The sequence below is a fragment of the Cuculus canorus genome, chromosome 2 (assembly GCF_017976375.1).
Source record: "Cuculus canorus isolate bCucCan1 chromosome 2, bCucCan1.pri, whole genome shotgun sequence".
NCBI lineage: Eukaryota > Metazoa > Chordata > Aves > Cuculiformes > Cuculidae > Cuculus > Cuculus canorus.
In genome coordinates, this window is record NC_071402.1 from 122,773,722 (window position 1) to 122,787,386 (window position 13,665).

Consider the following 13,665-nt stretch of genomic DNA (forward strand, 5'->3'; position numbering starts at 1 on the left):
CTGTCCCTTCTTCTAGAAACTGCAGTGTTCTCTCCTGCCAGACTGCAAAATACTTTCCTCCAAGAGTTTGAGACCTATTCTCTTGAATGGCTTTTTATAAATATTTCCAATAAACTGAAGGAAATGTGGCTTGTCAGGACAAGTTACAGACAACTTTGCCTACATTGTCTCAATTCAGACTTAAAACTGCTTCAAATTGACCCTAAAACAGGTATGTGAAATCAATAAACATGTGAACCATTACGTATACAACTGAATATTTTACATTCACAAAGCAATTCGCAACAACTCAACTAATAATTACTTCCAGAGACACTCAAAAAACATACTATACACATTTATGTAGAAATTACCATAATAATATTATCACAAACACAAATATGCACATATGAAAACATCTCAAAGTAAGCATAACATTTGCACATAGTAAATACCCATATGTCTCAATAAACACAATTTTAAACTTTAATATGGCAAGTGTATGGTTCCTTTAACTGAGGATGAAAAATTAAGTACTAGGCATTCCTGGGGTGAATCCCGCCATTTTCTAAGTGTAGGCAACATTGGTAGTGGGTAGAAATGCACAATATGCCCTGCACACATAGCTGGCATCAGAGCAGGGTTAATGCTCAGAAACTAAACACCAAATAAAAATGCAGGACTACACAGCTGAAAAAATATTGTGGTCTGTACTCCCAATGCAGTGACCGTAATCCTGGTTTTGGCTACCAGAGGGAATATATGGTCTTGTTTGGATCAATGGCAAACATCCCCCATTACACAGAATCATAGAATCGTAGAATAGTTTGGGTTGGAAGGGACCTTAGAGATCATCCAGTTCCAACCCCTCTGTGATGGGCAGGGACACGTCCCACTAAATCAGGCTGCTCAAGGCCCCATCCAACCTGGCCTTGAACACCTCCAAGGATGGGGCACCCACAGCTTCCCTGGGCAACCTGTGCCAGTGCCTCACCAATCTAATGGTGAAGAAATTCCTCCTTAAGTCTGGTACGTGTGTAGTCCTTCATGTTTTCTTCACAATAGTCACTAACATAACACTAACATATGATTATGCTCTCTTTCTCTTCATCCACAGGCAGTTACAGATAGCTTTGTTTGCCATACTAGCAAATAAGTAAAGAAAGAGCAAAAAGCTGGTAACATATTCTGAAGAGCAGAATCTATCATTTTCTGTAATTTCCAAATACTGTTCTTTTTTCATGTCAGTTAGTTGCTTCGCTGAAGAACAGTCTTATAAAACTTTTAAATATTAAACATAGTTCAACAGGACTGAATTCTGCCTGTGGCTAAAATTTTTAGAAACTCTTTGACTTTAACAAAATGTTAGGAATAAGAAGGACACTGCCAGCCTCACAATGTCTTCATTAAGGTTACCTCTCGTGGCCTCTTTTGGATGCAAGCATTCTGTCATTCTAGCATGGACATTTGTAGCCAGAAAACTGATCTTCTTCCTGGTGTTTGCTTCTGGCAATTCACCAGTCTGTTTTCCTTTTCTTCCTTCACACTATTTTCAAGCTTACCAGTTGTCTCAGAGCTGCAGTTTCACCGTTGAAGTCTTCAGCAAAGATTTAGAGCTTTTACAGTTTGATTTTGAGACACCAGACTGTGTTTCCATTACCAACTATTAAGCAAAATGAAAATATCACTTAAATTCTCAACTGAACCAGTGTGTTATGAACATACTGATGGAGCATAAATATCAGAAAACTAAGATGACATAGAGTTGTTTTTCTGATCATAATAGCACAGTATGAAACAGAGACAAGATGGCATATGTTTCTAGCTGTTCCCTCTCACAACATTGATGGCATTACACAATTTGTTAACATTAGGGTGAATTTAGTAAAGAGTCCTGAATACCCCAAAACAGCTTTTACAGATTCTAAAATGGGTCTGGTGCCTGGGTTTTTCTTCGAATCCCTCCGTGCAGAATGGAGATTGGGCAGCAAACTTTCTAACTGCGCCCATACACTCATAAACATCTGTAGCGAACCATAATTGTGCTGAATGCAGGAGCCACATTGCCATGACATTTTGGTTATGAACGATACAGAAGCATGTGGCTTTGAATCCCAATGTTATGAATTTTGGAGATCTCAAGCAGAAGCCAGGTCTCTGACTCATGCAAGGATTCGGAGAGTCCTGAAAAACCCTTGCAAAGTAAAAGACGTGGTGCAAAAGTCTTGGAACTTCATGGCAAAAAGAGGTTCTAGGTGAGGATGAAGGGCAGCACTCCTCAGGAAGGGAATGGTTAACCGTCCATAATAACACAAGCAGGCAGACAGCTCCACCACTGCAACAAACAACAAATTATTAACACTAAGCAATTTAGCAGCTCAACTTAGAATAAGCAGCACATTGGGCACTGAGTACACAGTGGCAGACTGTCTATGACTCTCTGCTACCAGCCAGCCAGCAAATTTTATTTTTTGCCCTAAAAAGAGTTCTTTCAAAACTCCACTATAATAGTCCATTCTGTGCCCAGGAATAATTTTAGAAGATCTGAATCCCAGACTTCCTTTTTGCAGGTGCAAGGCAGCACATTCGCACCTCCAGCTACAGCCGCTGTTTCCAGGGGCTGAACTACGCAGGCTGGCACCCTGGCTTCAGCAGAGCCATAATACTGATTTTTTTTTCCATTTTTCTGACTGATTTGCACCACCATGAGCAGGTCTGCCCCATCCAAATCCAGTCTCCCAGAGGTGTACAACTGCAGCAGTGCATAGCCAATGAAAAGTGCAATTTAGATCCCAGGTTTTGAAAATTTGGCCCCTCCAAGAACAGATAATTGTACCAATGCAGCACTATTTTTAAAAAGGGCACGTTTCTTGATCATACCTCATACTGCAAAGCTTCTGTTCAACTAGCTACACGACAGTCTGTTAACACTGAAGGAAATCCCTTAAAAGCTGTGTTTGACCAACACTGACTAAAATTAGAAAAATATGAAACGAAAGCAGCTGGTCAGCTACCAGCCATAATATTATCCTAACTTCCTTCACAGGAAATATTATAATAATTATTTATTTGATTTTTTTTCCCCTGCTTGCTGCCACTGGGGTGTAATATTTCCTTCAAGTTGTTGATAGATCAAGAGCACTTCTGTTGGATTCAGGCTGTACTGCATGCTGACACCAAAAAGCCCATCATGGCTTTTAATGCAGGATCCAGACAGCATTAAGGGGTGTACAGGGGCAGGAGACAAGGGAGGAAAAGCAAAGACTACTGACTGCTTTACCAAAAATCGTCTACAGCTTTGTTCTTCATTCAGGGAAATTGCTTCAATGTTTTGACCGCAGATCTGTAAACGTGTGAACGACTGAAGTTAAGCTGCTTCTCAGCAGATCTTTGCCTATAACCTCTCCATGGCTGTAGATCCAGAACCATGGAGAAATGGACTAGGAAATACCTGGCTGCTTTGTGAAAGCAACTCCTGACATCTGGGTCAGCCTTTCCATTTCACATCAAGATCCCAGCAAAACTAACCAGGGGCCCAAAACAGGGCTTGAACTCAGTGAAATGGGCAACCTGTGCTGCCAGATCTCCCAGATGCTCCTGGACTTTTTCCACCACCTCGGCTCAGAAGGGCTTGTGGCCCTGCTGTGTCTTAGTGAAACCGATTTTGCCCACTTGCTCTTTCATCCAGATGCTCGCAGAGGATGACAACAGGATCCAAACTCTTGGAATATCCCCAGCCAATTTTGCATATTCCTTCCCCCTCAAGGAAGGGTCTTTGTTTCTCTGCTGTCTCGATGGTTTTAACACTCCATTTACATAATACTTTTTGAAACGGACCCCAGGCATGATCTAGACTAGGAAATGTTTGTCAGCGGAGCTCTGTCAGCAACCTGTCTTACTGTGGGTGCCACTGTACCAGCAAAAGGACACTTCTGGTATGTCTTTTGCTATCTCCTTTCATTAAATGAGAAAAATCATTTCCTTCCCGGAATAAATATCTTTGTAATCTGTACTTCTGCCAGTAATAGAAATTTCTTTTTTCAAAGAGATATTGTGCTTTTAATTGCCCCTTGTATCCTCACGAAAGTTTCTGCTATAGATATTGCTTTATGCAACTATAGTTATGCTTTAACAACATCAGCTTAAGTATACCAGGTATAATCAGTTCACAGGTTAGTGATAGCGTTTTTTCCCTCAACACATGCATTACAAAACAATACGGCTTTCATTCATCTTCAGTAACCAAGGGTTTGTGCATATGGAAGCCATATGGAGTGTAAGAGCTTGTCTATATCAGAAATTATAACAATATGCAGTAATGTAGGAATTTAAACCACTGTGGTTGGACAATATAACCCCCTTTTCCGCCATAAGGATGTGCATGTGCATGTGAGTAAAACGAGTGGCTTTATCCATTCTGTCGCTTTCAAAGTAGTTTAACTAAAGTGGAAAAAAAAAAAAGCATTTACTTCTGAGTAAGAGTGTCCACATGGAGAGTTGTGGTGAAATAAATACAGCATTTTAACCATGTGAGTGTCATTTGTCATTCCCTATAGACACAACTGGTCCTATATCAAAGTCCTGTATCATATTTTCACATATAGCTTCTTGTCACTCCCAGCATTTGCATTTTAGCAATTTGCATTTCTTCTTGCAAATTAAAAAAAAAAAAAAAAAGTGTTCAATTGAGATTTGCAAATGAGCAAAGGCAGCCAGGTGAAGGCAAGCGGGAGAGAAGGGGGAGGGTAGAAGGTGATGGTGAAAGCGAGATAAACAACAACAAAATGTCGGGCTTGCTTGGAAAGGGTTGGATTTTCCTCCAACCAAACTTGATACATCCAAGTTTGCACCAAGAGCCTAGGTAAGGTGGTTTCTTTCAAGTGGCATCGATAACTCACTTTTAAATGCACACACTTATTGATTTCAGGGTATAACATAATTAGGTCTCATATTACGCACATGGGCTGTGCAGTTCTCACTGTAAACCTAGTTATTATTCAGAAAACCAAAGTAATCTCTTGTGGGTATTAAAATAACAATACATTTGAGAAATGATTGCTACCATTTTTGAAACTGCATTAATGTTCATTATTTATGTAATATACAAGTTTAGAAGGGGCTGATTTTTTTTTTTTTAACTTCATTGCTAGTATAAAATAATCTTTCAAGTTCTTGGAATCAAATGATTGCAAGTTTCCTTTTTTGCATAGGGTGATGAAGACAAATGCACATTAAAAATACATTGCACATTTTATACATTTACGTATGTGGTGCTCTTCATGTTAAAAAATAAAAAACACAAAAAAAAATCTCAGAGCACTTCAGAGAATGCACCCAGAAACAGAGCTATTGTTCAGGAAAAGCCAGATTAAACAAACATGCCTGTAGTCTTGACTTGAAGGCATTTATGGAATTAACATTCTGAGTCTCAGCTGGCACCATGCTTGAAAGCTGGGGGCAGAACATGCAAAGCCTTTGGCACCTATGAGTTTCCACTGATATTCCTGTTATAAACAAAAGCCCAGCATTTTCCACAACTCTCAGTCATTCTTAAACATGTGCATTAATGGAACCAAAAGTTTTAATTATCATTTGTGGCTTTAAATGATGTGATACTTTAAAGACTGTTGGAAAGGCCCTGACATCATCAGAGAGGTAGTGAGTGACATGACTTTAATACACAATTGGACTAGCTATTCTGGGTTATTAATATGCAAGGGCAGCTTAGTTCTCCGTACAGTGCAATTTGTAAAGATACCCACAATAAGAGATTTACAGAAACCTAGACTAAATGTGACTAAACAGTGGAATATATTTCCACTTTATCTAGGGTTGCTATGCTCCTTGTGCTTTGGAAGAAAGCCCTAAGATTTGTTTCTTTTTTTCATGCAAAGTAACAGGCATAAGGGCACATTCCGATGTTTACCTCTAGCTGTCTTCACCACTACCTTTCATGATACATGCTAACCCCAGCTTCCACAATCACCATCGTTCCTGAGGCAGCACTGTCTCTGATGTCATAGCTGTTACAGTATCCGAATAATTCAGGGGGAAAGGGGAAAACCCGGCAAAGCACAGAGAAGGACTTCAGTCTGTGATATGACCTATTGTCATATGAATGGGTCATGTCCACCATCAGGAGATGATAATACTCAACAGCTGGTTAGCTGCTAACACATATTATCTATGAAATACCAATATGTTGCTTTATTCTGGTACAGTTTGAGATCCTCCCTAGCAATATTAACATGTCTCATAAGTCAACGAAACAAAATCCAGTACAGCAGGTAGCAAGTACTGAATCTGTAGAGGAAAAAAAATCAAAAGCACCAATATAGTGGTGTTTATTTAGTCAAGAGCTAGTGACATAGACAAGGGCCTGGTGTCATGGGAGATGGCAAAGTAACTAACTCTCAGCCAATGGGACAGATCTCATTCTGACATGTGTTAACCAGAACATCCCGTGTAAGACATAGGAAGAAATTGTCTCACCGTCCTCATCAGCTCTCAGTGTCGTACTTCATGAAAAATGTAGACAAATTGAACAGAGGATCAGTAGGAACAGTAAGGTGTTTAGAAAATGGAATATAACAGAAATAGATGAATTAGAAAGAAATCAAAGATAAACCCTAACTATCACATTATAGTGTGGTAATAAAGGAACCATTAAAGGCATGAGAAGAAGCAATAGGCAACTGGCTTGTTTCTCAAAAGAGAATTCTTGTCTATATGTGTATACATATTTATGTCTGAGAAAAATTAACCAGTTCTGGAAACTGTGTGGTACCTTCAGTTAGAGAGAGAGATTTTAAGAATAAATTAGACATAATTGGGAATGGTCGAGTTATACTTCTTCCAGCTCAAGTAAAAGGAGGGACTAGATCACTTCTGTAGGCCAATCTATTTTCAAGACTTCTGCAGCATTGTACACTCCCAGTTTCCCTATTATGTTCTGCTGTGTTGCAGTCCATCCCAGTCAATTAATGTGTTGCTTGGTTTACCATTGTTAGCTTTCAGTACAGCCCCTTTTCACTGTTAGTGTTGTTCCCCAGGCACACTGCACCGAAAGTCCTTTCTGGGCCATTGCCACACTGAGACGCTCAGAACTGGAACAAGCATTACTTTGGCTAAGCAGTCATCGTAGTTTCTGAAAACACCAATGTAATCTTTGGCTATGTTGATTATGCTGCAAAGAATAAAAAGCCAGAGAAAATATTCTATACAGAGACAGGGCCAGAGCCACACAAAGAACTCTGTAAATAATCCTTAATAATAACAACATGTAAGAAAGTATCAAATGTGCATCTATTAATCAGGACATCTACGTGCCACACTATGGTAAGCCTTATGAATACCTACTCAGTATCCTCTGTTGCCCGCATGGCTAATGCATGGTTGACTAGGAAGAGATGCTTCTGCACAAGACTGCTCTAGACCGTAAACAGCGTTGCAGATATGAATTTCTTACGCAGAAACAGAAAGCCCTAAACTTCAGTGCCTTGGCTCTCCCTCCAGCTATCAAAATCTATAAATGATATTTCAGTACTTCACAGAAGACACTTTCCAGAATTGTCATCTTTTTCACATCCATTCTCTGATCTGTATGATCCAGCTCTTATTTGGAAGTTTCAAAAAACAGGCCCAAAAATTCAGCCAGGTTTTACCACTACTGACCAGAGTACAAGGATTACTTATGCAAGACAGACTGCCTTCCTATTTATAAATCCCATTATGAAGATTACCTCTCCCACAACAACATGATTTATCCACACTAACACCAAAACTAATTCTGAAAAACTGATCCTAACCGACTTTCCTGTCCTGAATTTGGTCAGATGATAAACCTCCTTTCCTGTAGCACTTGATTTTTCATCAATTTTTTTCAGACCGTATCTCAAATTTGTCAAAATAATTTTGAATACCGATCCTGTCTTTCAGCACCCTTGTAGTCCCTCCAGCTTTGTAGCTCCTGAAAATATTACAAGGGTTGTAACATATCACATTGAATTAGACCAAAAAGGGTAGAATCATAGAATCACTTGGTTAGAAAAGACCTTTGAGATCCTGAAGCCCACTGTATCCGTCTACTACTAAATCACATCCCTAATCACTTCATCTTTCAGGTAGTTGTAGACAGTGATAAAGTCTCCCCTCAGACTCCTCTTCTCTAAGCTAAACAACCCCAGTTCTCTCAGCTGCTCCTTGTAAGACTTGTTCTCCAGCCCCTTCACCAGCTTAGTTGCTCTTCTGTAGAAAAGATCTCTGCAAAATCCTAATCAATATAACTTTGCATTTTGACAGGAAATCCTTCTCTCAATGACCCACATGTGTTCATCGAGCCAGCTTTTGTATCGCTGTAGAGATTCTTCAACCAAACCACATTTCAATGGCATTCTTACGGAATGTCCTATGAGATGGGGTCAAAATTCCTATTAATTATTTATCAGTATCCCTAAGACTATGTAGCAAATAAGGTCCCAGGATTACCCCAGAAGTTATGCAACTAACTTAAAAAGACAGTCTTTGTAGAGTATCTATAATTTCATGGAATTCTAAATGTACGGGAATACAAAATTCATCTTTGCTATTAGCTTCACCATTCATCCCCTCAAAGATTTTATACAGATTCATGTAATCGCCTCAAAATAATCTTGCTGGGATAGCCAGGAGTCATTCTATGAAAATCCAGAGAAGATGCTCTTATAGCCATATACTGTAGTATAAGAAACCTGTACTGTATCTGCTACTTGTGTTCTGAGGTGTTAACCTACTTCACAAATACTTCCTGGTATATGGTGAGTTTAGCAACTGCATCACACTTGTAGACCAGTGCCTGACCCATCCTAGAGATGCTCAGGCTCCATCAGCATAAGGGAAGTGTCTTACCGACAAAAACAAATAGCAATGGTGAATTTAGGTTTTGCTTTGACTTTGCCTGAAGTCTGAGAAACACACTTATTTTCCATTTACCTTCACTGTAGTAGGTGACTCTAACAGGTAATGACAATGTCAAATAACAAGACAGTCAAAATAATGTTCTGAAATGGGAATCATGTCATCAACCAACACTGTTAAAATTGTGCTTTCTTCTAAAGAACAGTCAGTCTTCAGAATTTTGAAACGTTTACATCAGCATGTAGCAAACAGTGTAAGAAAGATCTCTTAATCCCTCCACATCTTAAAAAAATAACAAACCCCATCACTCTGCCATCCCAAAATAAAAGACTGAACTTTCTAAAAGTGATGTCCGGATGTGCAAAAAAAAAGGGAAGGAATGAAAGTTTTCCAAGCATGACTGAATTCATAGGTCTGCCAGAACTCATGCCAAATTACAGGAGCTTATATATTAATAGATCCCCACCAAACATGAACATAGTATTAATCAAGGTGAGCAAAAGACATATTGCATAACTGGGGGGTAAGATAAATCCTCCTGTCCTACACATCATTCTTCATAGATTTCAGCAAAGCCATGCGCAAGGGTATGGGAAAATTATGAGGCTTTAAAATATTAGGAGTATCTGGACTTTTTTATTTTATCCAAACTACAGATTAGTTTTTACTCCTGCATATTTCTACATTTTGATCAGATATTTTAGTGTCAGAAATACCAAGCATGCAGTGTCTCTTAGACTTTTAAACAAGCTGCTTTAATGAAAACATAACCTGAACTCAGGCAGTATTCGAGGTAAAAAACTGTTGGTTGGAACTCTGTTTTCTTACTGACATTAAAAACATTCAACATAACTCTGTGATGATGCAGAAATTTAACTTTTGTACATTTTTATTATATCCAGAACACCAAAGATAACTGGATTTATTCACAGAAGGGCTGTCATTGAATTCAGTTTTCTGGTATAATTTCCTTCCCATATAAGCCCATAAAAAATATGATAGGTGAAACATTAGGACTGCTTAAAGCAGAAGCTGATGTATATCCACACAGAAAGAACAGATAGATTGCAAAATGTTTATGTCTTTTACATTTTTTACTGTATTAATAAGGAAACACAGTGATTACCAATCAAAAAAGAGTCAGGAGTGCTGCCTGTAAAGTGCACTATTATAAAGATTTATATCTGTTTCTGGGGAGTAATATAGAGCATTGATATTTTAAGGAGCTCAGTTCAAAGTCTCTTTATTCAATGAAAGCCCATGAGAGTGAAATATATTTTTCCTGGGGCAGCAGCGTGAACATCATTGTTTGTTTGTGATACCTGCTTCAGAAAAAAATACTTTTCCCAAACTATGTATATGTCCAAAATATTTAAGAATTAATTACAAGAGATTTTTCCTGTATTTAACTGAAATCTTTTACAACATGGCTTTAAGCAGTTGAAAAACTTCAGTTCCTGGTACATATATTTGGTTAACTCTGAACAAGAAGATATCTGTATTTAGCATGTATTTCATGAACCAAAAGGTACACCTCAAAATGCTTGGAGAAGCTGACTGTTTTACATATATTTAAAAACACACACCACCAAAATATGAGTAAAAACCAGTCCTGCCACTAGAGCTGGCCAGGAGACTACAGGGAATTCACCTTTCCTAAGACACCTTGTTTAGCTGGTTGCATTAGTACATACCTTTGGGTATCTTCTGCCAAACTTTTGCAGGAACTGAACATACTCTTTGAATCAAGAGCCAGTTCCTAATGCTTAGTCATCATAGCATAGAGATGTCTCTATTAAAATAATGTTCAGAATCAGGAGCTAGGCTATGACAGAGTAACTTACAGCAATATTTCCTAGTTCTTAGTTAACAGTTGTCTTCCAACAGGTTGGGCATAATCTAATATAAATTATCACTTTTGTTTCATATAATGAACTGTAAATTCATGTGCATGTTCCTCACAGTACAATGTACTGCAGTAGTGATATGTTTATAAAATGTCTACATTAAATACTATTGTACTTATCCTGCTAAAATAACAAAACGGATAGCAATTTTAATTTGGGTTTTGTGCCAGGAGGTCTCCTGAACCTTTAAGAATTTTTAAGGATCAAACAAATTATATTCAGAAAACAATTTTAGAAATCTTTTTGCATCCTTTCAACAATGTTTTTCTCTTCTTTTGGAGAGCAATATGTCTATTTTGTTTCAAAGATCTTCAGTCCTTGCCAAATCAGTTTCACCATTCTCTTTTCTTTAGGTGACATTTTGATATGAAATCTGGGGAACACCAGACCACACCTTTTGAAGACTATTTTGGCACAAATAGATACCTGCCATGCTTTGGAAGGGTACTGTTTAGCCAATATATAAAGATTGCCAAGAGAAAACATTAAAATGTGGTAATAATTTTATTCTTTTCTTCCTTCCTTTTAATTGTTAAAATTTTATCTCTTGGCCAGATTCTGGTCCTTAGGGTATGACATATATCAAACCCATGTCTGTATAAGTGGATTTTTTAAATGTGCTGTGAAAAGTAGCAATGCACTGAGATCAGAATCTAGGCAAGTATAAAAATAAGAGGCATAGGAACTGACAGCATAAATCCAAAGTTTATCATATAATTCCCAGATCCATGTAGCTGGTCCCTAGGAACATAAAAAACCCAACAGTACAAAGGAAAACATTTTCAGATGTACTTCTATTTTTTTTTTTCCTAAAGATCCTGCTGCAGAGGTTATATCTGGCAGTGGGGAGCTTTTTCTCTTATCTTCAGTTCCCACAAGAACCAGGCTTGAACATCAGAGCTCCCTAAGCCTAATAAATGAGAGTATTCTTGTCTGCTTTATCTTTTTTTTTTTCCCCAGTCATATGTGGAGGAAATAAACATAAGATCTTGTTTTCAAAAGAAGCTATTGTATTAAACAGAGGGTGTGAGCCTATCCATCCCTTGGGTTCTCACCTAGACCTGGGTAGCAACGTGCAGTCACAGGAATGCACAAAAGGACTCTCCTCAGAGCAATTGTTCTTGGTCCTTGCCCTGGAGCTGGAAGGCAAGTGGCCTCTCCATAACCCACAGTTAATGTCTCCACACAGGGATGGGGACAAGCTGCCTTACATTAACAAAGCCAATCTTGTGCTGATTAGTCCAACAGAATGGGGTGCAGATCACAATAAATTTCCATAAATATTCGCTTACCCCTCTTTTGTCTTCATTTTCCTCAAACATTCTAGTACTTGACTGCTATTCACATGAATGCTCCCAGAAAGAGAATTTTAAGCTGACATGCTTGAGTACTTGCATATAGTAAATTTTAAAATGAATGAGTATGCAAGTCATAAGATGGGAAATACAGTGCCTTTGCCAGTGCAAGGCATAGAGACATTTAAATAAACCAGGCAAGTACCTGCTTATGTCCTTCTCATCTACAGTCACGTGTGAACATACAGTTTTATTTGGAAGACCAGACTTGCAATTTGCTCTTCCACCATAGTTTAATGGATGTGGCATGGAGCATTTACAGCACTGATTCTCTATCTCCCCTAGAATAGGAATGATACTGTTCAGTCACCAGTGCCATAAACTTTGAGATTTTTAGACAGAAATATCGTATAAGAGTGATATAATAACATTACTGAATATTGCTTATCATGATTTGCAGGGGAAAAGATCATGGCACTGGTGGAAAAGTGTCTTTCGTATTCCTCTGCAAATAAGCATGGACAAGGAAGAAAATCAAGTGGTCAAAACCCCAAAGTTTTATCAATGCTAGTGTTATTTTCTGCATGCCAAAGTCCCCAAGGGCTCCACCTGATGATGTACATTTCATCTTTATCTCCTAAAGTTTAGAAAAGTTAAACAGATGAGATTTGGACAGAGGAGATGGAATTCCAGATGGGAGAGGCTTATCAAATGAAAGAGACAAAAGCCAATAGAAAGGAAAAAAAAAGATAAATAAAACTTCCAAAAAATCTAATAGGTCCAATGAGAACACATGGGGCCAAATTTGCCTTCAACATTAACTCTGCTTTTTCAGACTGGGTGGATTAAACCTTCCTGTTGTCGAACGATCTCTACTAGAAGGAGAACCTCTAGAAATGGGGCATTAAGAATTTACTGAGAAGTGACTGCATTTGGTCTGAGCTTTAACTGGTTCCACAGACTCCACATAAAGGAAACCACATCAGTATCTAGCAGCTTAGTTCACACTGAGTCAGCCAACGTATTTTCTCTCCGAACCACTTAAGAGTCTATTGCAAGGAGGAAGGACGTCTGTGGGTTCTGACCTTAAAATTAGACCTGCTGCACTTGCAAAAACCCATCCTCATAGCAAGACTTTTCTTATTTACCATCCCAAATGTTGCTATATCTCTGAGCTTTGCAGTCTGCTCAAGACTTAACAGACTGTGGGTAAAATTTGACCCAATGTGAATTTTCCGTAACTCCTGCTGCAGCACTTGTTTTCCCTGCCTCCTTCAGAATGCCTCCAAGGACTCAGACAAAGCCATCATGCAGATCCATAACTTCGCAGTACAAACAGACAGAAACTCCCCCTCTGAGGAACAGGATAAGGCAAAGTCAATTAATTTACAACAGAAAGATGAGTAATTGAGCAGGACTATTTTAACAGGATACACCAGTCCAGCATTTGCATTTTCAAACTGGTATGTATCTCCTGATCCAGACTCTATTGAAGTCAATTTAAAGACTCCTTCAGTGGCTGGGAGCAGTCATTCCCACATTTTAGATCTTGCTGAATATTGGTTTGAATTTCCAATACAAAGTTTAAA